Source organism: Lissotriton vulgaris, chromosome 4_1 (assembly GCF_964263255.1).
Source record: "Lissotriton vulgaris chromosome 4_1, aLisVul1.2, whole genome shotgun sequence".
NCBI lineage: Eukaryota > Metazoa > Chordata > Amphibia > Caudata > Salamandridae > Lissotriton > Lissotriton vulgaris.
In genome coordinates this window covers 177,830,317-177,857,887 of record NC_141691.1, presented here as the reverse complement: position 1 = coordinate 177,857,887, position 27,571 = coordinate 177,830,317, and positions in this window count along the sequence as shown.

The window sequence follows — 27,571 nt, the reverse complement described above, 5'->3', positions numbered from 1 at the left end:
CATGACAAGGGGACTTGTTTGTTTTGTGATTAATCCAGAGGTCAATTCTGACCCATCCACTGCACATACTGCTTCTGGACAAGCTAACTTATTATCCACAACATTTCTTGTTGCTCCTGAGTCCAGTAGGACAGGGAGAGAATGTCTAACTTGGGTATTAACAATTAAAAAGTTCTGAATTATGAAATGTCTAGGTATGTGCGGTACCATGAAGGCTGCAGAATTAGAGGTTTGATTAAGATGTTTTCTCGAACAAGTAACCTCAACTGGGGGGGGGGGGAGTTGCATGTTTTGCTCGCGCCCCTGTCTCTGAGGAGGTTTTAAACAAAGGAGTAAAAGCTGTGTTCCACTGAGATTCCCTAGGTTTACACCTGCTTAAATCCTGTTTTAAAAAGGTGTTTTCCAACTTTAATTTCTCTATTTCCTCTTGCATATGTTGCAAGATGGCAGACACTGATTCATTATGGGCCAAGTCCTCGTTTAGGGCCTGAGCCCTATCCGTGGCGTCAATGCCCTCTGTTTATTCCCTGGCATTCATCGTCCAACAGAACTGAATATTTTAAAGGCTTGTGCTTCTGTCAAAGCCCAGCTCACCTGAGTTTCTGTTCAGTTCTGATGGAGGTTAAAGACAGTCCGACCCCACCCTGAAACTGCTTGTTCCAGCACACTAGTTTTAAAACAGTGCTCTAAGAACCAGAAGCTCAAGGGAAGGGGGGGAAGTGGAAAAAATAAAAAAAGAGAAACAACACCGTTCTTGCGTTTCCACTGTAGAATTGCTGATAAAATCCGCGACCCTCTCTCTAACTTCTGTAGAAACTGGTGCCTAATGAAACATAAACAAAGAACAGATAAGTGCAACCTATCCCTAAATGTGTTCCTGACTAAACCTTAATTTTATTAGAAATTCTCTTCTAAAAGTACCTCTTGGATCCTGGTCTCAAGCTTCCAGGTTTGGAATGTGTTACTGTTCTGGGATGTGCTTTCTATTATTGTAAAACTTCTGTAAAATCAAACGAATATCATTATCAGAATTACCAACGTCTAACATTTATCTTAATATAACTAAAGCCTGAATTCTCAATAGCAAACTCACTTTTCACACATTTCCAGACTTTTTATAAAACAAATACTGTACGTTTACATCAAAATACAGCAGGTAATTTGTGCAAGTCCTTGATTTACTGTATGTCTTGCTGTCAATGGTTTCCTCTGTTCGATTCTTTAAAAAGTTCCATGTAAAACAATGTTTATTTCACAAAGTTCCACAAAGTATTCTTGTAACAAAGGGTTTGAACCACAAAGTTCGTGGGAGATATCTTGTTCCAAATTGTCTTTACATGAATCCAGAAATCGCTGATAAAGTTCTTTCAGGTAATAAAAGGTTTTGCACTTACTTGTTGCTGAAAAGGGATACTGATCAGTCTAACCTTGACCTCTTTCTCTTTTGCAGGTCGATTGCAGTGGACAGAAGAGGGGCTGAGACAAGAAGTAGCCAGAAAACCAGAAGAAGGAAGAGCCAGAAGCCGCGCCCGTTGAAGTCAATGAAGGTCTGGAGAGAGCAGGAGTGCCAGCGCCGAAGGATCTGTTCTCAGGTAAGTGGAAGGTAGACGAGCACAAGCACTGGGTGAGGCTCAGGGGCTGCCTTTTATAGACAGGGCTGGGTGTGGTTCGAAGAACTGGGTGTGGTTCTCACAAGCAGGTGTGCAGAGCTTCAGTTATTATGCTAATGAGTTGAAGTAACACATGGCCTAGGGAGGAGTTTTCTAAATAAGCCTTGCTAAAAGCAAGGTCCAATGTGCAAACAAAACAGCAATGTCCAAACTTGTGAATACATTGAGCAACATACACAGAAGTCTTAGGGAGGGGCTGAGATAACAAGAAAGGCTTTCAGTAGTATGTTTAAAAAGAGCTATTACAGAGACCACTAGTGCAATGAGAGGGGACATGCTCTTTGCTGTGCTCAAACCCTAACAGCGGTAGACCCACTGCTGCTCCTTCTCAAACAGCACTTTTTAAGTATTACTGCTTGGTTTGATCTGTTCGATGACGTTCCAATGTAGGTCATTCGTAGTATGATTCAACTGAAGGACATGCTCCGTCATCTTGGTGATGCTCGTCTTGCACCAAATGGTGCTCCTATGTTCGCAAATGCGTTTATTGATCTTCCGAGTAGTCATTCCTAAATAGCGTAAGCCACATGGGCATGTGTTCAGGTAGATCACGTTACTGGAGTTACAATTTGTATGCGACCACTGCGTCCATATCTTATTTGGTTAAAACTCCAGAGTTTTTATCGTGGAGGTCATGTGGTAGACGCTACAATCAGTGCAGGGAAAATGGCCAACAACAGAAGGTAGGCTCCAAGCATTCAAATGTGATGGAGCGTTGCTCTCATTCGGTCTTCTTGGGCGGGTATGCACCTGCGAATCACTCAGGTTTCTGGCCCTCCAGAAAGAGAAAAGAGGATTGTTAAAAACTCTATTACTGGTTGACAATATTTTCCAGTGCTTATTGATGGATCTTTTTAAGGCATTTGAAGCTATACTGTATGTAGTGACACAAGTCATGGGGACTTCACTCGTGTGGTACCTGTTGTCCTCCAGCAGAACATCCCCATGTTGGTTTCTGGCTCGTTTGTAGCTCTTTTTCAGGATCTTCTCTGGATAGCCACGATAGCGTAATTTACTTGGCAAACCTACTGACTTCGAATGGAAGTCGTCAGTCCCACCACAATTCTTCTGAATCCGGAGACACTGTCCGTAAGGGAGCTTTTCACGCAGCAGCCTTGTATGGATACTGGTAAATTCCTGAAGATTGGTCTTAGCGGTCAGCTTCTAATAAGTCTTGGTAGTGAGACCACCATTCATTTTCAAAATGGTCACATCCAAGAAGACCATTAACCATCTGTCAATGGTGAACGTGAATTTCAAGTTTGGGTAACAGGTGTTAATCCATTTCAAGAAAGCCATCAAGGTCTGTTCCGGTCCTTGCCAGATGACAAGGATATCATCAATGTAGCTTTTCCAAAAGGTGATGCCTGATGAAAAAGGATTATTTGCAGACAAGATGTATTTCTGTTCGAAGTCAAAAACATAGAGTCCGGCTACGCTTGCGGCAAATGTACTGCCCATAGAAGTCCCTGTCGTCTGGAGGAACAGCTCACCCTCGTATTCAAAGAAGTTCTGTTTCAGTGTCAGAGTGACGCATGCAATGATGAACTGCTTAGGGGTATTGTAATCCCAGACAGCCTCTTCCAGTGCTTTTCGAAGTACTCTGATTGTATCATCCTGTGGGATACTGGTGTAAAGACTCTTGATGTCTAATGAAACCAAGATGCTGGAGTCTTTATCCAGCACTAGATATTGTAAGAGAGCCAAGAGGCTCTTAGTGTCCTTGAGGTAGGTGGATGTTTTTTGAACCAGAGGTTTTAGAAAAAAGTCGCAAAACCCTGACAACGGCTCCAGGGGTCAGCTGATTCAAGAAACAATCGAACATCCAGGTAGGGGCATTCTGTTCTTGTGTGTTTTTGGTAGGGTGTAAAAATACGGAACAATGCCTTCCCCAGTAGTTAGAAAGTTAGCTTCCAGTTTGGAAATGTGTCCACTTGCTTCGGCACAGTTAACCAAGCTCGCAATCCTCGTTCTGATTGACGGTGAAGGGTCACTGTTCTGGGGGACATAGTTCCTTCGATCATTCATTCTCTGTCATAGTCCCTTTTGTCTAGTATGACTAGACCCCCTCTTTTCTCTGCCGGCTTTATGACAATATGACAATAGTGGTGTTTGTCAGGAGGGTTCGGAGAGCTTGAAATTGGGCCATAACAAACAAAGACGAAAGGTATCCTATTACAAATCATTATCATAGCAAACACCCGGACGATCTTAAGTTCTGGTTCCATGCAATAGACCATGTGCCTGTTCAGACAAGAGTAGGTAATAGGAAACACCTACTTAGGCAGACAGAGTCTAAATGGATCTGTCGACTTAGAGCTACCCTTCTGGGTCATAATACTGATGGAGAGATGCAACACTTCCTGTAAAAATGAGGAAAAATATAAAGTAATGATGTAGCAGTGAGCCTTGATCAATATGTTTAAATATTACTACTGTCTGTCCCCTAGATGTAAATAATGTACTGCTCTCTTTTTCTCTTTGCTGTTCTAATTTGTGTTTTTTGCATATTTTTCCACTTTTTCTACTGTCAACTAATTTGCTGAAGACCTTTATATTTTTATAGTGCACTTTACATTATAGGCACAACGCTTCTCTAATTGAAAACTAATGTCCTGAAGACCTTTACAGTTTTACATTGCCCTTTACATTATAGCAACAACGCTTCTCTAATTGAAAATTAAGGTAATACACTTTGTTCTAGATGCACGTTGTACTTTGTAGTTGATTACACTATCATATTATCGAGTTTGGCACATTTTTAGTGATGTATTCTTTTGTGTATAATTGATCTCATAACAATATTATCGAGTTTGTACTCAATAATTCTGGCCGACCGCATGTGTTTCTAAGAAACTTGCCCTCAGGTATATTATCCACTGTCTCACATTCAAAGATGGCGACTGTTTGTTCTCATTACCTATCAGGACATCAGTTTTTTTCTTGTGATTATCGTTATAATAAAGATTGCACTACACACCATTTATTGATGATATACTGACTTGAGCAAGTCCAGGATTATGTATTTATAAGTACTAATCACCTGTACTTTATACTTGTGGAATTTCTTTTCCCCCAAGCATTAAACAATTCGATTCCCACTCTGTTGAATAGAACCTGTTGGTTAATAGTGCGGACCTTTTGAATATGCATACGTTACATTGGTGATTGACGGACTCTAGATTCACTATACTCTGAGGCTTATGAATGTCTTTTGGGCCCCATTTCAAAATGGCGATCGTTCGACCAGTTCTTTGCAATTATCCATTTGAATGGGATAATGACATCATGACGTGCTATGCACGATTTGGTAAATGCTCCTATTTTACCCAGATTAGACATGGCACTCAGTTTGAAATCTCTAGGCGAAGAATCACTGCTGTCGTCTTTGTGTCTTATCAAGGTAAGAATAAGGCTGGTCTGATTGGACCTGGAATTGGGAGTCCTTCCGTGTCGGCATTTACAGTGGTAATACGGATGGGTACGCGTATTATGAGTAATAGCTTTGGCCCGACAAGAGTGTTTTACTGATTGGGGTGAGATTTTGGGCTGTTGCTTTTTGGACCTTGGAATTGGGGGTCTTTTTACGATGGCTTACACAGCAGCACTATGAAGTGTACGCATATTATGAGTGATGAATTTTGATCCAGATACTATTGTGTGAACTAATCTAAATCTCTTAGATTACTTGCGCGATGGTACTTGACTGTATATTTCATTCCCGCTTGCCGCGTAGCCCTGCAGTTCAGTCTCAGCAATGTGGGGGATTCATTTGTCTGTTATGCCTCATAATTTTGACGTTTAGGATTCTCACCCTATTCTACTTTTGAGATTGCATTTGTTGTATTACCATCATTAGGGATTAGTGCATAATATTGACCACAATCTGGACCTTTTGGAATATTGCCTCTTTTACATACTCAGGTGCATAAAATTGACCATAATATGGACCTTTTGGAGTACTGCCTCTTTTACATATTCAAGAGCGGAACTATGTAGATCCCTATCCCTTTCAAGCTTTGTCCATCATTTTGATACAACTAGCCCTAGCACTATGACCTAATTCTGAGTAGTGGGGATTCTTGCCTTAATTATATTCATCAGCGTGTACAGTACACATGCCTGTTGTAGCTGTTTGACTAGGCTATATATACGTTTGTGATACATATTTTTCATTGTACATGTGTAATTATAATACATGTCCCATTTTCAAAAGGATACCGGCTATTTACATTTGCTATTCTCATCACTACCGGTATTGTGAGGTTTACCTATTTAAAGACGGATTTGTCTGAACTCCTATACACAAGCAGTCCACTCTTCAGGTAAGACTGCTCCCATTAGTTGCTTCAGTCTTGTGGTGTTCTGGTTTTGGATTACTTGATATGCATCAGCTTACTTTTCTTTTCTACTTGTGGCTAACAGTCAGCTATTTTCCCTGCCAGATTCTTTGGACGTATTCTTTCAATACACATTGAGATATCCTTATTATATTTTTGTGCACTGGCACTATTTGCTGTTATTTGTTGAAAGAGGTGAGACTTATGGCCTGCTATGTTGATATACCTTTGGATTTTGGATGGATATCCAATCACCATGTATGTTAAGACTCACCGGGAGGGTTATCTAGATTTTAACTTCCCACAAACTTGAAACTTCTCTTGCTTTTCTGTTCCTGTCTCTTTTCAGTATATGCACTGTTGTTTACACTTCTCTTAGTCTGCCTCCCTCTCCCGCTCTCCCCCTCTCTCTACTTCTCCATCGTTTGTTCTTAATTGGTTCTTAATGGTAAACATTAATATGTATAAATGTATGGTGCACCATGTTGGTGTATTTTTCTGATGTATTTAGGTGGTTATATAAAAAAATTGTGTTAAGTGTAGTATCAGTGAGATATTGTTTATCTGTACATATATATTTTTTGTACTAAATGGTGTCACACATATGCGTTGTCTTAGTTTTGAGTTTTGAGTCATTTATATGTTATTGAATTTGTATGTATTATATTCATATATGTGTTTTAAAAGTGCATTTTTATTGTGTGTGTTATGATTTACGTTTTTGTTTTTGTATATATGTTTTCAGACCTGATGAAGTTCCGTCTGTGGAATGAAATGCATTGGCTGAGGCTGATGTCCATTTATTACTATCAACAACAATAAAGATATTTTCTGTATACATTTGGAGAAAATTGACTTTTCCTTGGGGCACCTTCCCCACTGTCGAAAAATCCATCAATAAGCACTGGAAAATAATGTCAACCAATAACAGAGAATGGAGCAAACCTCTTTTCTCTTTCCGGAGGGCCAGAAACCTGAGGGATTCGCTGGTGCATACCAGCCCAAGAAGACCGAGTGAGAACAACGCTCCATCAGTTTTAAATTCTTGGGGCCTACCTTACGTTGTTGGCCATTTTCCCTGCACTGATTGTAGCGTCTGCCACTTGACCTCCACAACAAAAAATCTGGAGTTGGAACCAAATAAGATTTGGACGCAGAGGTTGCATACAAATTGTAACTCCAGTAACGTGATCTACCTATTATATGAATTATTACTAGGAAGAGAAAATAGCGCATTTGTGAACATAGGAGCACCATTGGGTGCAAGAAGAGCATCACCAAGATGATGGAGCATTTCCTTCAGATGAACCATACTACGAATGACCTACATTGGACAGTCATCGAACAGATCAAACCAAGCAGTAATACTCAAAAGGTGCGGTTTCTGAAGAGGCAGAGGTGGGTCTACTGCCTGGCTACACACAAGTAGAGCCTTAATGATAATATCCCCTAGGGTTCGTACTAAAACGTTGATCTTTGGGGTGGTTTCCAACTTAATGATGATCAGTACCCCTTTACTTGGTGAAAATGACTTATTATCAATATATTCTAGTCATAGCTACAGTAACGTTGCAATCTCTAGTCTCAACAATTTAGTATTGCTCTGAGAGACAGACAAAACTCACCATACCATGCGAAAATGGAGGATTCCACAAATTTTTTACACTCTAAAAGATTGAGGTGCCTGGGTAAACATATTGTACTTCTGGAATACTTTTTCCTTTATTGTACAACTATTTGTGTACATCTTCACCTTATTACTAACAGATTTAAGGGAGTTAATCACTCATAATTAGCATTGACATCAGTATGCTCGGCAAACTTAGATTAATAAAGTTTGTGATTAAAAATAACAAGCTACCGCGATGTGGCAGTCAGCGTTCTAGCATTCTGAGGGCACATTGAGGGCGCAGCTGTGAACGCTGTGACGTCATTCTTCTGACGCTGGTGTTCCGGCTCCCTCAACGCAGAGAATGCTTTTTAAATGGCTTGGAGCAGGACCGATATATCATCAGGATCCTGCTGCCGGGTACGCGTAGGTGCCATTCGAGCGCTGGACCCTGGAGTAGTGAGTATTCTCACGGATGGAGAACAGACCTTTCTGCAATATTTCAACTTTCTGCCCTATTACTTAATGGCTGTTTAATTCATGTTTTAGTGGGTGACTATAAGTCCTTGCTCCCCGCCGGGATGCATGTCGTGAGGAGTTCCCACACTATATGTGAACCTAACTGCTATCCATCTGCAGTTTTCTACTCCTTACGATTTTCCCATCAGATGCCATATATCACACGATTTCATGTTTTTATTTCTAAGTCATGTTCAATTTGTTACTCTTCAAGCGATAAAACCCTATTATACCGGCAAAGTTTGCAGAGTTCTTCTAAACAAGAGATAAAAGATATATAGGCTTTAAACAATTATGTGCATTTTTAAATAAGCATGTGTAATTACAGGATATTTAGTCTACATTTCTGACTATACAGAGACAATTTGACTAATGCGGCATGAAGAGTGTCACTTGCACTCCAATGTAGTTTAATTGATGATTTGATGTACTCTGTTTATTGGCAAATGCATTTGTATTTTGTGCTTTATTTTTCAAAGTAATGATATTTTCAGCAATTCTAGAGGTGTACCAGTAACCATAAGTTATACGGTCACTTTTCTCTGCCACAGGTTAGGGTGCACCTTAGCGAGTGCATACCGCTGTGGCGTTAGGTCCTGAAGAAAGCCTCGCTAACAGAACTTGTGAGGCTGAAACATGTAGACCACATTTCTTTCACATAGTGATGTGACTGGTCAATCTATCCAGTCTATTATCCATCTCACCTTTTAATATTGTCTTACCACTCCATCTATAAAAAACTTTCGGATTGGTAAAGACAATTTTAACTTATCACTGATCACACTCTGCACTGTCACTTTCACTAAACCTGCTCCACTGTAATCAGGCGTTGAAGCACACCAGAGAGGCATTCCGGCTCTCTGGTGGGAATCCAATGATGAAGCATGTCACCAACTAGGTTGGTGAGTGAGGGTTCTTTTTACATATAAGAGCGACTCTCTCTGCCGACTTGTAATTATCTTTGGCCCCACTTTTCTGTTGTTTTGGCACTGTTCATCAAGGGGTCTAAGAGTGGTTCCCGTTCTTTAGCCTCCCTCCCTTTTTGTTTAATAATAAAGTAAGGCAGGCCACTACAAAGGACATCACTCAATTTACTAATGACAATGACAATGCAAACCATGTACAATCAGCTCAATAACAAATTCAACCACAACTTGATTAAGCACAACCACTGTAGAGGAACCATGTGACAGTGTGCAAGTGGTGTGCAACCCTATGGATTCACACCTGAGGATACAGAAACATAGGGCTCAATCTCATCAACAGTATGATCTGTACCTGTAATCTGTATCACACATTGTAAGTGGGAGACACACAAATTGTATTACAATGTTCATGAAACTGTACAATATAACCTAATGTAATCTCCAGGCAACAAGATGACATGGGCACACTGGTTCAATGGTGGCTTCTCAGTCAGCCAAAAACATAATTTAATCATTAAATTGGACATAAAACAAAATGGATATTGGGTATGTAAAAAAAAAGCCCATACCACCGCTTTTTCTTTTCATTCATGCAAGATCAGCCTTTTACACAATCTGCGATGTACAGTGGCAGAAGAAAGAACATGAGGACCCATGTGCACATCCAGATATTATCTTGGACAATCATGTAACAACACATCGTAATTATCCAGTACAACTAGACAGTGAGAAAGCCAAGCATCCCATATGTTAACTCTGTGTGTCACAAGTCATTCCCATGAGCAGGAGGAGAGATGACATTGCAATCTACATTGAGATTGCAATGCAGTTGTATTGCATTAGGTACTCACAGTAATGTAGCATTACATCACAAATCAAAGACAAATATTCCATACAAACAAATTTAGCATGTCTGACAAGTGTCTCAGAAACGTTAACTACACATTGACATTGTTGACTAATCACATCCTACAAGGCATTGGCACTTTGCTGGTTCTCAACATTTAGATGTATCACAGAGGAATGCAAATGGCAGTGTAGTAATGTGTAAGCTGTTACCAAATGGCAAATGAATGGCTAAGATGCTGTTTAACGGCATGCACTACGCCGTGGCCAAGGAGAATGTTGAATGCTGGATACTGGACACAATGATGACTAATGTACTTCTCACCTACATGATGAATAGCGACTAATGGATCTCTTTTATGATTGTTTTTTACAGTGACCAAGGCTCTGCATTCATACCATGGGTTATATGACACCATTAAAAAATCCACAGACGTAGGCACAGAGGGACTACAATTTTCCACTCAGCCACTCAAGGGTCATAGTTGAAAGGTCCTTTGGTGTCCTGAAATCACGTTTTAGGTCCTTGGACGTACCTGGTGGGAGACTCCGGTACTCACCACCCCTAGTTTGCAAAATGGTCATTGTAAGTTGTACACTACATAAAATATGTGTCAGGACTGATAAACCTTTGTCTGATGACAATTTGGCTCCAGTAAATCCTGATGATGGAGGGGATGAAAAAAGAGGACCAGAAGCAACCTGCTGGTACAACAGCAGCAAGCTTGAAGAGGGATGCAATAATAAATAATTTCTTCAGTTAATGCCACTAAAAAATCAAGGTTCACTTATGAATATTGACAAGAATATTTTTTTATTTTGTATGTAAATTAATTATCACTTAAACAATATCTTATAAGCTTTGTTCCTCAATTTTTATGATACCAATTCTGGCATACTGTAGATTATCCCCTTAATAGTGTCACCCAGACCAATCACCCAGCAGAGTAAATCGCACTACCTATGACATAAACTTGTATGAAAACATGTTCTGTGCATGTCAACTACAAAATGCATAAATAGCATCATTCTGGTGTGTAGTATGACACAGAAATCATGTGTGCATTCCAAGGTCCCATAGCTACACGACAATGGTGGGCAAGATCACTGGTAATGTGGGGAGGCTCAAGAAGTAAAGGATAAGGTATCACAACCAACCATTGAATCAATACAGTGGAGGGACTGCATCTTACACCAATTATACACATAATGTGAAGTCTTGCAGGTGATACTTCCCATAAACCGCACACATGTGTCAATGTAACTATAGGTTGGTAATTGTATTGAAATACATACACTGTGTATGACTCATCTTTCCACATTGTACTGACCTTAGATAGACATACAACACTCATCACAAACACTGAAACTTAGTGTAAAAGAGGGGCGCAAAGTATGTTGTATTGGGTCTGCTGCTGGAACATGCTTAGCCTCATGATGTGGCTTCAGTTTTAGCAATCTGAGTTTGTGCCAAAATATGTAATGGCTCTGAAAAGGAGGCCTACAAAGGATAAAACAAGTTAAAATCATTATTTTCCTTTTGGTCTGTTCCTTAAATGTGTGATGTATGCTGCTGCATACATTAAAACAGCATATTCCACTTCTGAATTGTTAAGGGTTATCTATGATGCAAGGTCTGAGGCTGGTATCGTGCACAAATTGGTATCACTGCACTTTGCCTTGCCTCAACACACAAGGATGAGGCACATGTACCATACTTATGTTGCACCCCTGTGTGTGCCCACAAATCTGGGCAGTGACAGTGCAGGCACACTTGTGTCATGTAGCAAGGGTGACTGTGCTGCAAGATTGTGCTTTTTGTGCATGAAGGCACACCTTCAAGCACAAAATCAATCATGAAAGGGAAATTGCCTCATCCATGTGTGCTGCTGAATGCAGCACACATGGAATGAGCTTAAATGCACAAGGACTAATACATGTTCCCTAGTCTTGGCTGTCTAATGTCACATTTTCAGAGCTGTCAAGGTTATCACAGCCCTAGAGCTGCATTAAAAGCTATGGATGTTGTGGTGGAATGTCCAACTCAACAACATTTTACCATCCCTTTGCTGTAGTGGACTGTTGTGGTAAGGCAAATATGAACATTGTGCTGTCAATCCACGTTAATTGACTTTGTGCCACCCTGTAAATATGGGGAAGTTCAGAACACCACCAGAACATAAACAAAAGAGATGTTCACTTGGCGTTTGTGCCTTGTATGCATGCCTCTAAATCTTTGGCACAAGTAGTAAATGCTTGGTTGACACATATGTGTGTGTCTCAACCCCATGACAGTGGTACACACCTTGCTGGAAGGAGATACATACATGACACATACATACACACACACACAAAATACGAAACACTGTATGACTTGTACAAATGAATGCATTGCCAATAAAACATTGTGACGTATGGTACAGTATGACTCTGTAAAGGTTTGCAGGTTGACAGCCTATACACTTTTTGAGTCAAAGACATATCACTAAAGCAAGCCACCTACACAACATATGTCACATGCCATAGTCGTAGACTGTTGCCAGGCATGCAACCAAGTAAAAAATGGCACAAGTACAAGTACAAGTCAAATACCACTTATCGACAAATTGCTTCTGCATTTTACGTTAGCCTGAAGTTTTTCCTAGCCGCTTTACAAAAAACTCGCAAAGTACATGATTTGTCAATGGAAAAACACCTCTAGCGGCAAAAAAAATCATGCTAACTCCAAACCAGTGCTGCAAACACACAGGAAGAGATGTCAGCATGCATCCTGTTCCCAGGAATTGTGCTTTACACTTTCACTTTCGCTCACACTGTTAGTGTCCTTTGAGCTGTGTGGTTGTCTGTGGAGGACTGTGCTTGATCTGTGCGGATAAAGTATTTATTTAAGGGGTGGGCGTAGTTCACAAAGTAGTGCTACGCGTAGCTACGCAAAGTGCACTTCGCGAGTTACACGTAACACTACGCGAACTGCGTAGTAGCATGTTCGCACTGTGCAAGATGTAGTTTTCAATGATTGCACAGTGTGGACAAGCATCCTGCACTGTGTAATTATTGAAAACAGCATCTTGCACTGTGCGAGCTGCTCCCGCTCTGTCATAGGAAACACTGCTTTTCTTCATGGAAGCGAGAGCAGGAAACTTGCTCTTGCTTCCATGAAGCAAAGCAGATTGCTATTGGGCAAAGGGAGTTGCATGTCAGCAGCCCCCTTTGTCCAAAAGCAATGTCGGCTCCTGCAGGAGGTAGAGAGCCGGCTGGGACCGTGGGGGCATTGGGGCTCCCCATGGTTTCCAACATGAGCCCAGGCCCCAGGGATGGGGTCCCCAGGGCCAAATGTGGCCAAGGGAAGGGGGGACATGCAGCCCCCTCCCGTAAAGTTTATAAAAAAATTTTTTTTAAAGAGGCCAAACCTCGGTCCCCAGGACAGAAAAAAGGCTTCAGAAGGGGGTCATCCTTCCGGTTTCAGAAAGAAAAAGCATTTAAGTGGCTCAGGCCCAGGGGGCTGGGGCCCCTAGGGCCCAAAAAATATTAAGAGAAGGGGTGCCACACAGCCCTCTTCTAACAATAAAAAAGAAAAGAGAAGCTGGCATCTAGCTGCAGGCCCTACCCCTCCCTGCACCACTCTGAAAGCGCACCTGCTGGCGTGTTCTGTGTTGAGGGATTAAGACTCTAGAATCTTAAAGGTCCTTAGGGGCCAACTAGCCTATCAGGTACCTCTAGTAAGCCTCACACAGTGGTGGGGTGATGAGGTCCTCTTGTGTCCTGAGGACCTCAGGACTAAAGTGAACTTCATCCCCCGAGCAGCAGTGCACCAGGAGGCATGTTTGCAGAGTGCTGTAAAAAGGGGGCGTGGCCTCACACTACTCTCAGCAATCCAGCTGTGTGGGGCTTACTAGAGATAACAGGATGGCTAGTTGGCCCCCAGGGACTCTCAGGAGGCAAGGTGACTTGGTCTCCCAACCAAAAGCCACTTGTCAACAATCCCACTGTCTGAGAATTGCAGGAGGTATCAGGTAGGAAGTTGCCCTTAACGACCCCTAGCAGCAAAGGAGAGTTTAATCCCCATCCAAGAACGTGCCATGGAGCATGTTTGCAGACTGGTGGGCAAAGGGGGCATGGTCTGGTTTGAGAACTTAGCAATGCTGCTGTGTGGGACTTACTGGAGGTAATAGGAGGGGTAGTTGGTCCCCAAGGAAAACCTTGGGGGCCAACTACCCCTCCTGTTACCTCCATTAAGTCCCACACAGTGGGATTGATAAGAGGTCTTCGGAGACCCCGCCCCCTTTCTCCACCACCTTGCAAACGCACCTCCTGGCACTCTATGAGTTGGAGGATGAAGTCCACTTTGCTCCTGAAGGACATTGGGGGCCAAGAAGCCCTCCTGGTACTTCCTGTAAGTCGTACGCAGTGGAATTTGTGAGCGCTGGTCAGAGGCCCAGCCCACTTTCTCTACCACTCTGCAAATGCGACTACTAGTTGTGATAGGTCTCAGATTTGTGAGAGTTAGAGCTATTGGCATTGTAAATGTAATAGTTTTTTACTAATGTTTTTTGGAGTGGAGTGGAGTGGATGTACATTATGTGTAGTGAAATTATGTGGTACTTTGTGCAGTGAAATTATGTGGATAGAAAGTATGTGGTATTTGGTGTATTGGAATTATGAAGAGTTGAATTATGTGTTATGGAGACTAATTATGTTGTATGGTAGTCTGTGTTGTGGAGTGGTAACCCCAGTTTTAGTCTTCCTCATTTCTATAGCAGCTAAAGTAAAAACTCAATGAGATAAAAAAAGAATGAACCACTGAGGAGCACTTCTGGACCTAGTCAGAGGTATGAGCAGGGCCACTGGAATTATGCGACTGTTTGGCTGCACCGACTTTCGCACAATTATACCTTTCCGGCATTTGCCACACAATCCATCATCTGCTGCATAATCTGCAGATTTTAACAAAAAACCTTGTTTCTTGCTCAAACGGCTCAAACATTACCAAAAATGGTGGAATGCACTTTGCAAACATAGAATGGTCACCTGTTACTTATTGCTAAATGTGGGTGTTAAAGTGGTACTAATGATGTGCAAACCACTCTTGCTTATTTCTGCACTTCTCTTGCCTCTTTCTGCACATCTCTTCCACTTTCAGCACCTCCCTTTTTTCTGCACCTCTCTTACTTCTTTCTGGACCTCTCTTGCTTATTTCTTCTGTACCTCTCTTGCCTCTTTCTTTACCTCTGTTGCTTGTTTCTGCACTTCTCCTGCCTCTTTTTGTACTCTCTTCCCTCTTTCTGCACGTCTCTTGCTTCTTTCTGCACTTGCTTGCTTCTTTTTGCACTTTTCTTGCTTCTTTTTGCACCCCTTCTCCCTCTTTATGCACCCCTGTTCTCTTTCTCTGCACCTCTCCTGCCTCTTTCTACACTTCTCTTGCCCCTTTCTGCACTTCTCATGCCTCTTTCTGCAATTCTGTTGCTTCTTTCTGCACCCTACTTGCCCGTTTATGCATGTCTCTTCCCTCTTTCTAAAATTCCCTTGCCTCTTTCTGCACACCTCTTGCCTCTTTCTGCACCTCTATTGATTCTTTCTGCACTGCTTTTGCTTCCTTCTGCACCTCTATTGCAAATTTCTGTACCCCTCCTGCTTCTTTCTGCACTCCTCTTCCCTCTTTCTGCACTTCTGTCTACACCCCTGTTCCCTAAATCTGCACCTCGTTTACCTGTTGCTGCAACTCTCCTGCCACTTTCCACAGTTCTCTTGCCTCCTTCTGCACCTCTGTTGCCTCCTCTTTCTGTCCCCCTGTTGCTTCATTCTGCACTTCTCTTGCTTCTTTCTGTACCTCTCTTCCCCCTTTCTGTACCCCTCTTACCTCTTTCTGCACCCTTCTTCCCGCTTTGTGCACCTCTCTTGTCTCATTCTGTACCTCTCTTGCTTCTTTATGTATGCCTCTTGCCTCTTTCTGTACTTCTTTTGCTTCTTTCTACACTTCTCTTCCTCTTTTTGCATTCATCTTGCCTCTTTCTGCACTTCTGTTGGTTCTTTATCACTGCTCCTGCTTCTTTCTGCAACTCTCTTGTAAATTTCTGCACCCCCTCACCTCTTTTTGCACCTCTTTTTCTTATTTCTGCATATTTTTTCCCTTTTTCTGCACCTCTCTTGCCTCTTTCTGCACCTCTCTTTCCTCTTTCTGCACCCTTCGTCCCATTTTCTGTAGCTCTCCTGCCTCTATCTGCATCCCTATTCCCTCTTTCGGCATTTCTTTTGCCTCGTTCTGCAACTCTGTTGCCTCTTTTTGCAGTTCTCTTGCCTCCTTGTGTATGTCTGTTGCATCGTTTTGCACTTCTCGTGCCTCTTTCTGTATCCCTCTACCCTCTTTCTGCTCCCCTATTGCTTCTTTCTGCACTTCTCTTGCTTCTTTCTGTACTGCTCTTGCCTCTTTCTTCACCCCATTTTCCTCTTTCTGCACCTCTGTTACCTGTTTCTGCACCCCTCTTACCTCTTTCTGCACTTCTCTTACCTCTTTCTGCACTTCTCTTGCCTCTTTCTGCCCCTTTGTTGCCCTTTTCTGCATTTCTGTTGCTTCTTTCTATAACTCTCTTGCTTCTTTCTGCACCCCTCTTGCCTATTCTTTCTGCACTGCTCTTGCCTCTTTCTGCACCTCTGTTGGTTCTTTCTGCAATGCTCTTGCTTCTTTCTGCACCTCTTGCAAATGTCTGTACCCCTCTTCCCCCTATCTGCACTTCTCTTGCATATGTCTGCACCCCTGTTCCCTCTTTCTGCACTTCTTTTTCCTCTTTCTGAACCCCTCTTGCCTCTTTTTGTACCTCTTTTTCTTCTTTCTGCATCTTTTTTCTACTTTCCTGCACCGCTCTTTCCTCTTTCTGTACTTCTCTTGTCTCTTTCTGCATCCTGTTCCCTCTTTCTGTACCTCTTTTGCCTGTTCTGCAACTCTCTTTCTGCAGTTCTATTGCCTCCTTCTGCACCTCTGTTGCCTCTTTCTGCACCCCTCTTACCTCTTTCTGCACCCCTGTTGCTTCATTCTGTACTTGCTTTGCTTCTTTTGCTTCTTTTTACACCCATCTTGCTTCTTTCTGCACCCTCTTACCTCTTTCTGCACTCTTTTTTACCTCAGTGTACCTCTATTGCTTCTTTCTGCACATCTATTGCCTCTTTCTGCACCCCTCCTTCATATTTCTGTACTCCTTGCGACTCTTTCTGCACCCTTCTTCTATTTTCCTGCACCTGTCTTACCTCTTTCTGCACCTCTCTTGCCTCTTTCTGCAATTCTCATGTCTCTTTCTAACCTCTTTTGTTTCTTTCTGAACTTCTCTTACCTCTTTCTGTACCTCTCTTGCCTCTTTCTGCACCTCTGTTGGTTCTTTCTGCACCCCTCTTGCCTCTTTCGGCACACTTCTTCCCTTTTCCTGTATATCTTGTGGTTCATTATGCACCCTCCTGTCTCTTTCTGCACCCCTCTTGCCTCCTTCTGTACCTCTGTTGTTTCTTTCTGCACTGCTCTTGTTTCTTTCTGCACCTCTTGCAAATTTCTGCACCCTTCTTCCCTCTTTCTGCACTTTTCTTACATGTCTGCACCCCTGTTCCCTCTTTTTGCACCTCTTTTGTCTGTTTCTGCAACTCTCTTGCCTCTTTCTGCACCCGTTGCTTCATTCTATACTTCTCTTGCTTCTTTCTGCCCCACTTCTTGCGTCTTTCTGAACCCCTCTTGCCTCTTTTTGCACCTCTTTTTCTTCTTTCTGCATCTTTTTCCATTTTCCTGCACCACTCTTGCCTCTTTCTGCAGTTCTTTTACCTCTATCTACACATCTTTTGCTTCTTTCTGCACTTCTCTTCCCTCTTTCTGCACCCCTCTAGGCCTCTTTCTACACCTATGTTGGTTCTTTCTGCACTGTTCCTGCTTCTTTCTACATATCTCTTACACATTTCTGTACCCCTCTTGCCTTTTCTGGAACTCATCTTCCCTCTTTCTGTACTTCCCTTTTCTCTATATGCACCCCGTTCCTCTTTCTGCACCTCTTCTACCTTTCTGTATTTTTCTTGCCTACTTCCGGACCTCTGTTGCCTCTTTCTGTACCCCGTGCCTCTTTCTGCACCCCCTTACCTCTTTCTACACCCCTGTTGCTTCATTCTACACTTCTCTTGCTACTTTCTGCCCCTCTTCTTGCGTCTTTCTGAACCCCTCTTGCCTCTTTTTGCACTTCTTTTTCTTCTTTCTGCCTCTTATTTTCCACTCTCCTGTACCTCTCTTGCCTCTTTCTGCACCTCTCTTGCCTCTCTCTGCAGTTCTCTTGCCTCTTTCTATACCTCTTTTACTACTTTCTGCACTTCTCTTCCCTCTTTCTGCACCCATCTTGGCCTCTTTCTATACCTATGTTGGTTCTTTCGGCATTGCTCTTGCTTCTTTCTGCATATCTCTTACACATTTCTGTACCGCTCTTGCCTTTTTCTGCACCCCTCTTCCCTCTTTCTGTACTTCTCTTGTCTCTATCTGCACCCCGTTCCCTCTTTCTGCACCTCTTCTGCCTGTTCTGCAACTCTCTTTTTGTAGTTTTCTTGCCTCCTTCTGTACCTCCGTTGCCTCTTTCTGCACCCCCTTACCTCTTTCTACACCCCTGCTGCGTCATTCTCCACTTCTTTTACAGCTTTTTACACCCATCTTGCCTCCTTTGGCACATCTATTGCTTCCTTCTGCACCCCTCTTGCATCTTTCTGCATGCTTTTTACCTCTTTCTGTACCTCTCTTGCCTTTTTTATGCACCTCTCGTGTCTCTTTCTGCATCCATCTTGTATCTTTGTGCACCCAAAGTGCCTCTTTCAGTACCCTTCTTCCCTTTCCTGTACCGATCTTGCCTCTTTCTGCATCTCTCTTGCCTCTTTCTACAGTTCTCTTGCCTCCTTCTAACATCTTTTGCTTCTGTCTGCACTTCTCTTGCTTCCTTCTGCACCCCTCTTGCATCTTTCCTCACCCTTTTTACCTCTTTGTGTACCGCTCTTACCTCTTTCTGCACCTCTTGTGCCTCTTTCTGCATCCTCTTAAATCTTTCTGCACCCCAAGTGCCTCTTTCTGTACCCTTCTTCCCTTTTCCTGTACCTCTCTTGCCTCGTTCTGTATCTCTCTTGCCTCTTTCTGCAGTTCTCCTGTCTCCTTCTACCATATTTTGCTTCTTTCTGCACTTCTCTTGCTTCCTTCTTCACCCTTTTTACCTCTTTGTGTACCTCTCTTACCTCTTTCTGTACCTCTTGTGCCTCTTGCTGCATCCCTCTTGCATCTTTCTGCATCCCACGTGCCTCTTTCTGTACCATTCTTCCATTTTCCTGCACTTACATTGCCACTTTCTGCACCTCTCTTGCCTCTTTCTGTACCCTTCTTCCCTCATGCTGCAGCTCTCCTTCCTCTATATGCACCCCTATTCCCTCTTTCTGCACCTATGTTACCTCTTTCTGCAACTCTGTTGCCTCTTTCTGCAGTTTTCTTGCCTCCTTGTGTACGTTTGTTGCTTCTTTCTACACTTCTCTTGCCTCTTTCTGCACCCCTCTAGCCTCTTTCTGCTCCCCTATTGCTTCTTTCTGCACTTCTCTTGCTTCTTTATATACCTCTCTTGCTTCTTTCTGCACTCATCTTGCCTCTTTCTGCACCCCATTTCCCTCTTTCTGCACCTCTGTTGCCTGTTTATATACCTCTCTTGCTTCTTTCTGCACTTCTCTTGCCTCTTTCTGCACCTGTTGCCTTTTTCTGCATTTCTCTTGCTTTTTTCTGTACCTCTCTTGCTTCTTTCTGCACCCGTTGCCTTTCTGTACACCTCTTGCCTCATTTACCACCCCTCTTGCCTCTTTCTGTACCTCTCCTGCTTCATTCTGAACCCCTCTTGTCTCTACTTTCTGTACCCCTTGCCTCTTTCTGCACCTCTGTTGGTTTTTCTGCACTAGTCTTGCTTTTTTCTCTACCTATTGCAAATGTCTGCACCCCTCTTCCCCCTTTCTGCACTTCTCTTGCATATGTCTGCACCCCTGTTCCCTCTTTCTGCACCTCTTTTGACTGATTCTGCAATTCTCTTGCCTCTTTCTGCACCCCTTTTGCCTCTTTCTGAACACCTCTTGCCTCTTTTTGCACCTCATTTTCTTCTTTCTGCATCTTTTCTCCATTTTCCTGCACCTCTCTTGCCTCCTTCTGCAGTTTTTTTCCCTCTTTCTGCACCCCTTTTGCTGCTTTCTGCACTTCTCTTCCCTCTTTCTGTACCCCTCTTGGCATCTTTCTGCACCCCTCTTCCCTCTTTCTGTACTCCTCTTGTCTCTGTCTGCATCCCGTTCCCTCTTTCTGCACCTCTTTTGCCTGTTCTGCAACTCTCTTTCTACAATTCTCTTGCCTCCTTCTGCACCCCTCTTACCTCTTTCTGCACCCCTGTTGCTTCATTCTACACTTCTTTTGATTTATTTTACACTCCTCATGCCTCTTTCTACACCTCTCTTGCTTCTTTCTGTACCCCTCTTGCCTCTTTCTGTACCCTTTTTACCTCTCTGTGTACCTCTCTTGCTTCTTTCTGTACCTCTCTTGCCTCATTCTGTACCCTTCCATCTTTCTGTACCCCTTGTGACTCTTTCTGCACCCTTCTTCCCTTTTCTTGCACCTCTCTTGCCTCTTTATGCACCTCTCTTGCCTCTTTCTGCAGTTCTCTCACCACTTTCCAACCTCTTTTGCTTCTATCTGCATTTCTCTTGCCTCCTTCTGTACCCCTCTTGCCTCTTTCTGCACCTCTGTTGGTTCTTTCTGCACCCCAATTGCCTCTTTCTGTGCCCTTCGTCCCTTTTCCTGCATATCTCTTGGTTCATTCTGTACACCCCTGCTTCTTTCTGCACCCCTCTTGCCTCTTTCTGCACCTCTGTTGGTTCTTTCTGTACTGCTCTTGATTCTTTCTGCACCTCTTGCAAATCTATGCACCCCTCTACACCCTTTCTGTACTTCTCTTGCATGTGTCTGCACCCCTATTCCCTCTTTCTGTACCTCTTTTGCCTGTTTCTGCAACTCTCTTAACTCTTTCTGCAGCCGTTGCTTCATTCTACACTTCTCTTGCTTCTTTCTGCCCCCTTCTTGCCTCTTTCTGAACCCCTCTTGCCTCTTTTTCACCTATTTTCTTCTTTCTGCATCTTTGTTCCATTTTCCTGCACCTCTCTTGCTTCTTTCTGCCCTTCTCTTGCCTCTTTCTACAGTTCTCTTGCCTCTTTCTACACCTCTTTTGCTTCTTTCTGCACTTCTCTTCCGTCTTTCTGCATCCCTCTTGGCTTCTTTCAGCACCTATGTTGGTGCTTTCTGCACTGCTCTTGCTTCTTTTTGCACATCTCTTACACATTTGTGTACCCCTCTTGCTTCTTTCTATACCCTTCTTTCTGTACTTCTCTTGTCTCTATCTGCACCCCGTTCCCTCTTTCTGCACCTCTTCAGCAACTCTCTTTCTGCAGTTTTCTTGCCTCCTTCTGCACCTCTGTTGCCTCTTTCTGCTCCCCTTTTGCCTCTTTCTGTACCCCCATACCTCTTTCTGCACCCCTGTTGCTTTATTCTGCACTTCTTTTGCTTCTTTTTATACACCTCTTGCCTCTTGCTGCATCTCTCTTGCTTCCTTCTGCACCCACTTGCACCTTTCTGTACCCTTTTTACATCTTTGTATACCTCTCTGGGCTCTTTCTGTACCTCTCATGCCTCTTTCTGCATCCCTCTTGTATCTTTCTGCACCCATGTGCTTCTTTCTGTACCCTTCTTCCCTTTTCCTGTACCTATGTTGCCTCTTTCTGTATCTCTCTTGCCTCTTTCTGCAGTTCTCTTGCCTCTTTCTAACATCTTTTGCTTCTTTTTGCACTTCTCTTGCCTCTTTCTGTAACCCTCTTGCCTCTTTCTGCACCTCTATTGGTTCTTTTTGCACCTCTCTTGCCTCTTTCTGCACCCTTCTTCCCTGTTCCTGCACCTCTCACGTGTCTGTCATCACCTCTCTTGCCACCCTCTACAGTTCTCTTGCCTATTTATGTACCTCTTTTGCTTTATTCTGCCCTCCTCTCACCTCTTTCTGTACCCCTCTTTATGCACCTGTTTGTTATTTGTGCACTGCTCTTGTACTTTCTGCACTTCTCTTGCATATTTCTGCACCCTCTTGCCTCTGTCTACACCCATGTTCTCTCTCTCTGCCCCTTTTGCCTGTTTCTGCAACTCTCTTGCCTCTTTTAGCAGTTCCCTTGCCTGTTTCTTTGCTACTTTTGTTTCTTCCTGCACCTGTCTTGCCTCTTTCTGCGCCTCGCTTGTCTCTTTTTGCACCTCTCTTGTCTCTTTCTGCACTTCTCTTGCTTCTTTCTGTAACCCTCTTGCCTCTTTCTGCACCTCTATTGGTTCTTTTTGCACCTCTCTTGCCACTTTCTGCACCCTTCTTCCCTGTTCCTGCACCTCTCACGTGTCTGTCATCACCTCTCTTGCCACCCTCTACAGTTCTCTTGCCTATTTATGTACCTCTTTTGCTTTATTCTGCCCTCCTCTCACCTCTTTCTGTACTCCTCTTACCTCTTTATGCACCTGTTTGTTCTTTGTGCACTGCTCTTGTACTTTCTGCACTTCTCTTGCATATTTCTGCACCCTCTTGCCTCTGTCTGCACCCATGTTCCCTCTCTCTGCCCCTCTTTTGCCTGTTTCTGCAACTCTCTTGCCTCTTTTAGCAGTTCCCTTGCCTGTTTCTTTGCTACTTTTGTTTCTTCCTGCACCGGTCTTGCCTCTTTCTGCACCTCGCTTGTCTCTTTTTGCACCTCTCCTTGTCAGGCTTGGCCAAGCAGCGCCACCTAAACCAGGACTACATCTCCCAGAACTCTTGTGTGGGGGCGGGGCAACATATAAGCAGGACGGCCCCTCATCACGTTGTTCGTGATTTTGTGTTTCTCCCGTGTTTGGGAGATACTGGAGTAGAGAACTGCAGGTGAATCCTGGTTGAGGAGACTTTGGTTTTTTGATTGATCGTTTGGCGCTTAGCGCGAAGAGCAGCTGGTTAAGCGCGAGGTCGGCGCTTTTGTTTGTTTCCCTCGGAGCGCGAGGTTCGGCGCCCTAGGACATTTCACCGGCAGTGTGGGCTCGGCGTTTCCAGGACATCTCGATCCTCCGAGGGTTACTCAGCCGCTACAGTACCGTGAGTAAAAGAGCAAGAACGCGTGCAGTTAACGCGTCAGTTGTCAAAGGCTGTGTTGTACCCTGACTCAGGAGGACTGGCTCAGAAGCCTAAGGATTAAGGCGCTAGATCGAGGGAGTGAATCAAAGGATTGTGATTGCCCCTTAGAGAACGGAGTACGGCGGTATGGTCTTTCTGCGTACTTCCGTTACGAAGACAGACACTAGTGCTTACTAAGGCAAGTGCCAAAGCGGAAGGTAGTGGGGGGAGATCCTACACCTTACCGTATTTGGAGCTGTACAACCAGGAAAGCAGGGACTGAAATTGAGAGCGGAAGACAGTAGTATTGAGGCTACGTCTTACCGTGTCCTTCAAGTATCGTTTGGAGAGTATTGTACATATGCAAACTGACTCATTTGAGGAAAAGGATTATAGCAAAATTCACATAGGGTTTGGGGATATTCACTTGGTTATAATTTGGACACTCTTCAATACAAGGCAGGGTAGGTTCATCATTGTGAACAGTATTATATGTTGAATCAGGAAGTGGCTTGACACTAAAGGTGTTTGTGTTCTCTAGGGACTAGTGTGGCGGACATCAACATTGAGAGGAATACAGGGAGGAGGAGGAGAATTCTTCTTTTCATAAAGGTGAACAGATACACTTGCTCAGTAAGACCAAGAGAGTGTAGGGACGCAAGGAGAATACGAATAACCTGTATTATTGTTTTCTTGTCTTCCAGCTGTCCCTTCCCTGCAGCCCCCTTCCGTCCCCTCCTTGTTTGTTTCCTGTTTTTTCCCTCGCCTTATCACTCGAACACGCTGTGTTGTTATTACGGGCGTGTTGGTGAGATAGGGAGGTGGAGTCATATGTGCATCAACCGGATTCGGCAGCGTGGAGTCTGACAGAATCACGAACCCACGAATTGCATTCTGCCGGGTCGGGAAGGAGTACATTGACCTGTTCGTGGTAGTGTACATCGATGACATCCTGGTGTACTCAATGGATGAGGGTTGTCATGTGGAACAGGTCAAACAGGTGTTGATGAAATTGAGGGAACATAGCCTTTTTGTTAAACTCAGCAAATGTGAGTTTGGAGTATACTGTGTGGAGTTCCTAGGAGTGATGATTAGTCCCTCTGGGTTGCAAATGTCTGAGCGCAAGGTGGAGGCAGTGAGAGACTGGCCGGTACCGAAGAATGTGAAGGAAGTTCAGAGTTTTCTGGGCTTCGCTAACTACTACCGGCGCTTCATTTTGCATTTCTCCTTGCTGGCAGTGCCCATTACGAAACTGTTGAAAAAAGGGGTTCCTTTCGAGTGGACAGAGGCTGCAGGAGAGTCATTTCGAACTCTTAAATCTTCTTTCATCTCTGCCCCGGTGCTGTCACATCCCAATTTAGAACACCCTTTTGTGGTTGAGGCGGATGCTTCGGACGAAGCAATCGGGGCAGTACTGTCACAGAGGGACAGTAGTACAGGTCAGTTGCACCCAGTGGCCTTCCTGTCAAAGAAATTGAGTCCGGCTGAACTCAATTACACCATAGCCGAAAAGGAATTGCTGTCAATTAAGAGAGCATTCCAGGAGTGGAGGCATTATCTATGGGGGGCCCTGCATACCATTACTGTGTACACAGACCACAGGAATTTACAATTTATGTCCTCTGCTAGACACTTGACAGCGAGACAGATGCGATGGACGCTCTTTTTTGCAGAGTTTAACTTTGTGGTCACGTTCCGCCCTGGGTCTGAGAATAGGAAGGCTGATGCCTTGTCTAGACAAACAATGCCAGCGGAGTGTGGGGATGAAAAACAGGCCATTATACCATCAGGGAAGGTCCTGTGTGTGGTGAGGGCGGAATCATTTTTGGAGGAGGTGAGGAACTATCAGTATCCGGGTGGATGGGGGTCATGGGCGCATGACAGACTGGATTGCAAATTGAGAGAAGGGTTGCCATTCTTTCAAGGAAAATTGTATTTACCCACAATCCCTTTGCAGAAGAAAGCTATAGGCTGGTGTCATGAAGGGGAACTGTTAGGACACCCTGGTATACGTAAAACTCTCGATACTGTCAAAAGACACTTCTGGTGGGCAACCCTGAGTAAGGATGTTACTGAGTGGGTGGCCCGTTGTGAGGTATGTGCTAGAGCCAAGGGGATGACCACCAAGAAAGCAGGGAAACTGATACCTATGCCTACCCCCAGTCAACCATGGCAGCATATCAGCTTGGACTTCGTGTCGGGTCTTCCAACGGATAAGGGCTCAACCGCCGTGTTGGTAGTGGTAGATAGTCTCACCAAGATGGGACACTTTATCCCTTGTAAGACTCTCCCGAATGCCAGCCAAACGGCCCAATTGCTGGCTAGCAATGTGGTCAGACTACACGGTATTCCTAGGGTAATCGTGTCCGACAGAGGACCGCAGTTTATTGCACGTTTCTGGCGCATGTGGTGTAGTGCCCTGAAAATAGAGTCCAACTTATCCACCAGTTTCCACCCTCAGACTGATGGGCAGACTGAGCGTTTGAACCAGACGCTAAAGAAATACCTGAGATGCTATGCTAGGGAAGCTCATGAGTCTTGGGTGGATCTGTTATGGATGGCTGAGCTGGCCTATAACAACGCTTGGCACAGCTCGACAGGAATGTCACCTTTCAAGGCCAATTATGGTTTCGATGCTAATACACTGCCAGTTGACATACCCTCTGATCTTAGCGACCAGCCAGCAGTGAAAGAAAGAATTTTGATGCTGAGAAGGGTCCATAAGGGGGTGCAGGTACATTTGAACAAAGCAAAGGAGGTGTACAAAAGATGGGAGGATCGTCACAGGATAGAGAGTCGCCAGTATGTAGTGGGGGATAAGGTATGGCTGTCTACAAAGAACATCAGGTTTAAATTGCGCAGCGTGTTTCACCCAAGATTTATAGGCCCATACACCATAGTGAAACAGGTGAACCCCGTGACCTATAAGTTGAAACTGCCAGGGTCAATGCGCATACACCCTGTATTCCATGTGCAGTTGTTGAAACCAGCCCTTACTTCACGTAGAGTAGCCCCCCCGCCAGTGTTGTGTGATGGTGGTATGGAGTATGAAGTGAGGAGTATCAGAGACGCCAAGTGGTGCCGGGGTGTGCTGAAATACCTGGTGTCCTGGAAGGGGTATTCCGCTGAGGATGATTCTTGGGAGCGAAGCACGGACGTGCATGCTCCTGCTGCTGTGCGTTCTTTCCACAGGAGATTTCCAAATAAGCCGGGCCCTAGAAGGCGCTAGAGAGGGGGACATTCTGTCAGGCTTGGCCAAGCAGCGCCACCTAAACCAGGACTACATCTCCCAGAACTCTTGTGTGGGGGCGGGGCAACATATAAGCAGGACAGCCCCTCATCACGTTGTTCGTGATTTTGTGTTTCTCCCGTGTTTGGGAGATACTGGAGTAGAGAACTGCAGGTGAATCCTGGTTGAGGAGACTTTGGTTTTTTGATTGATCGTTTGGCGCTTAGCGCGAAGAACAGCTGGTTAAGCGCGAGGTCGGCGCTTTTGTTTGTTTCCCTCGGAGCGCGAGGTTCGGCGCCCTAGGACATTTCACCGGCAGTGTGGGCTCGGCGTTTCCAGGACATCTCGATCCTCCGAGGGTTACTCAGCCGCTACAGTACCGTGAGTAAAAGAGCAAGAACGCGTGCAGTTAACGCGTCCGTTGTCAAAGGCTGTGTTGTACCCTGACTCAGGAGGACTGGCTCAGAAGCCTAAGGATTAAGGCGCTAGATCGAGGGAGTGAATCAAAGGATTGTGATTGCCCCTTAGAGAACGGAGTACGGCGGTATGGTCTTTCTGCGTACTTCCGTTACGAAGACAGACACTAGTGCTTACTAAGGCAAGTGCCAAAGCGGAAGGTAGTGGGGGGAGATCCTACACCTTACCGTATTTGGAGCTGTACAACCAGGAAAGCAGGGACTGAAATTGAGAGCGGAAGACAGTAGTATTGAGGCTACGTCTTACCGTGTCCTTCAAGTATCGTTTGGAGAGTATTGTACATATGCAAACTGACTCATTTGAGGAAAAGGATTATAGCAAAATTCACATAGGGTTTGGGGATATTCACTTGGTTATAATTTGGACACTCTTCAATACAAGGCAGGGTAGGTTCATCATTGTGAACAGTATTATATGTTGAATCAGGAAGTGGCTTGACACTAAAGGTGTTTGTGTTCTCTAGGGACTAGTGTGGCGGACATCAACATTGAGAGGAATACAGGGAGGAGGAGGAGAATTCTTCTTTTCATAAAGGTGAACAGATACACTTGCTCAGTAAGACCAAGAGAGTGTAGGGACGCAAGGAGAATACGAATAACCTGTATTATTGTTTTCTTGTCTTCCAGCTGTCCCTTCCCTGCAGCCCCCTTCCGTCCCCTCCTTGTTTGTTTCCTGTTTTTTCCCTCGCCTTATCACTCGAACACGCTGTGTTGTTATTACGGGCGTGTTGGTGAGATAGGGAGGTGGAGTCATATGTGCATCAACCGGATTCGGCAGCGT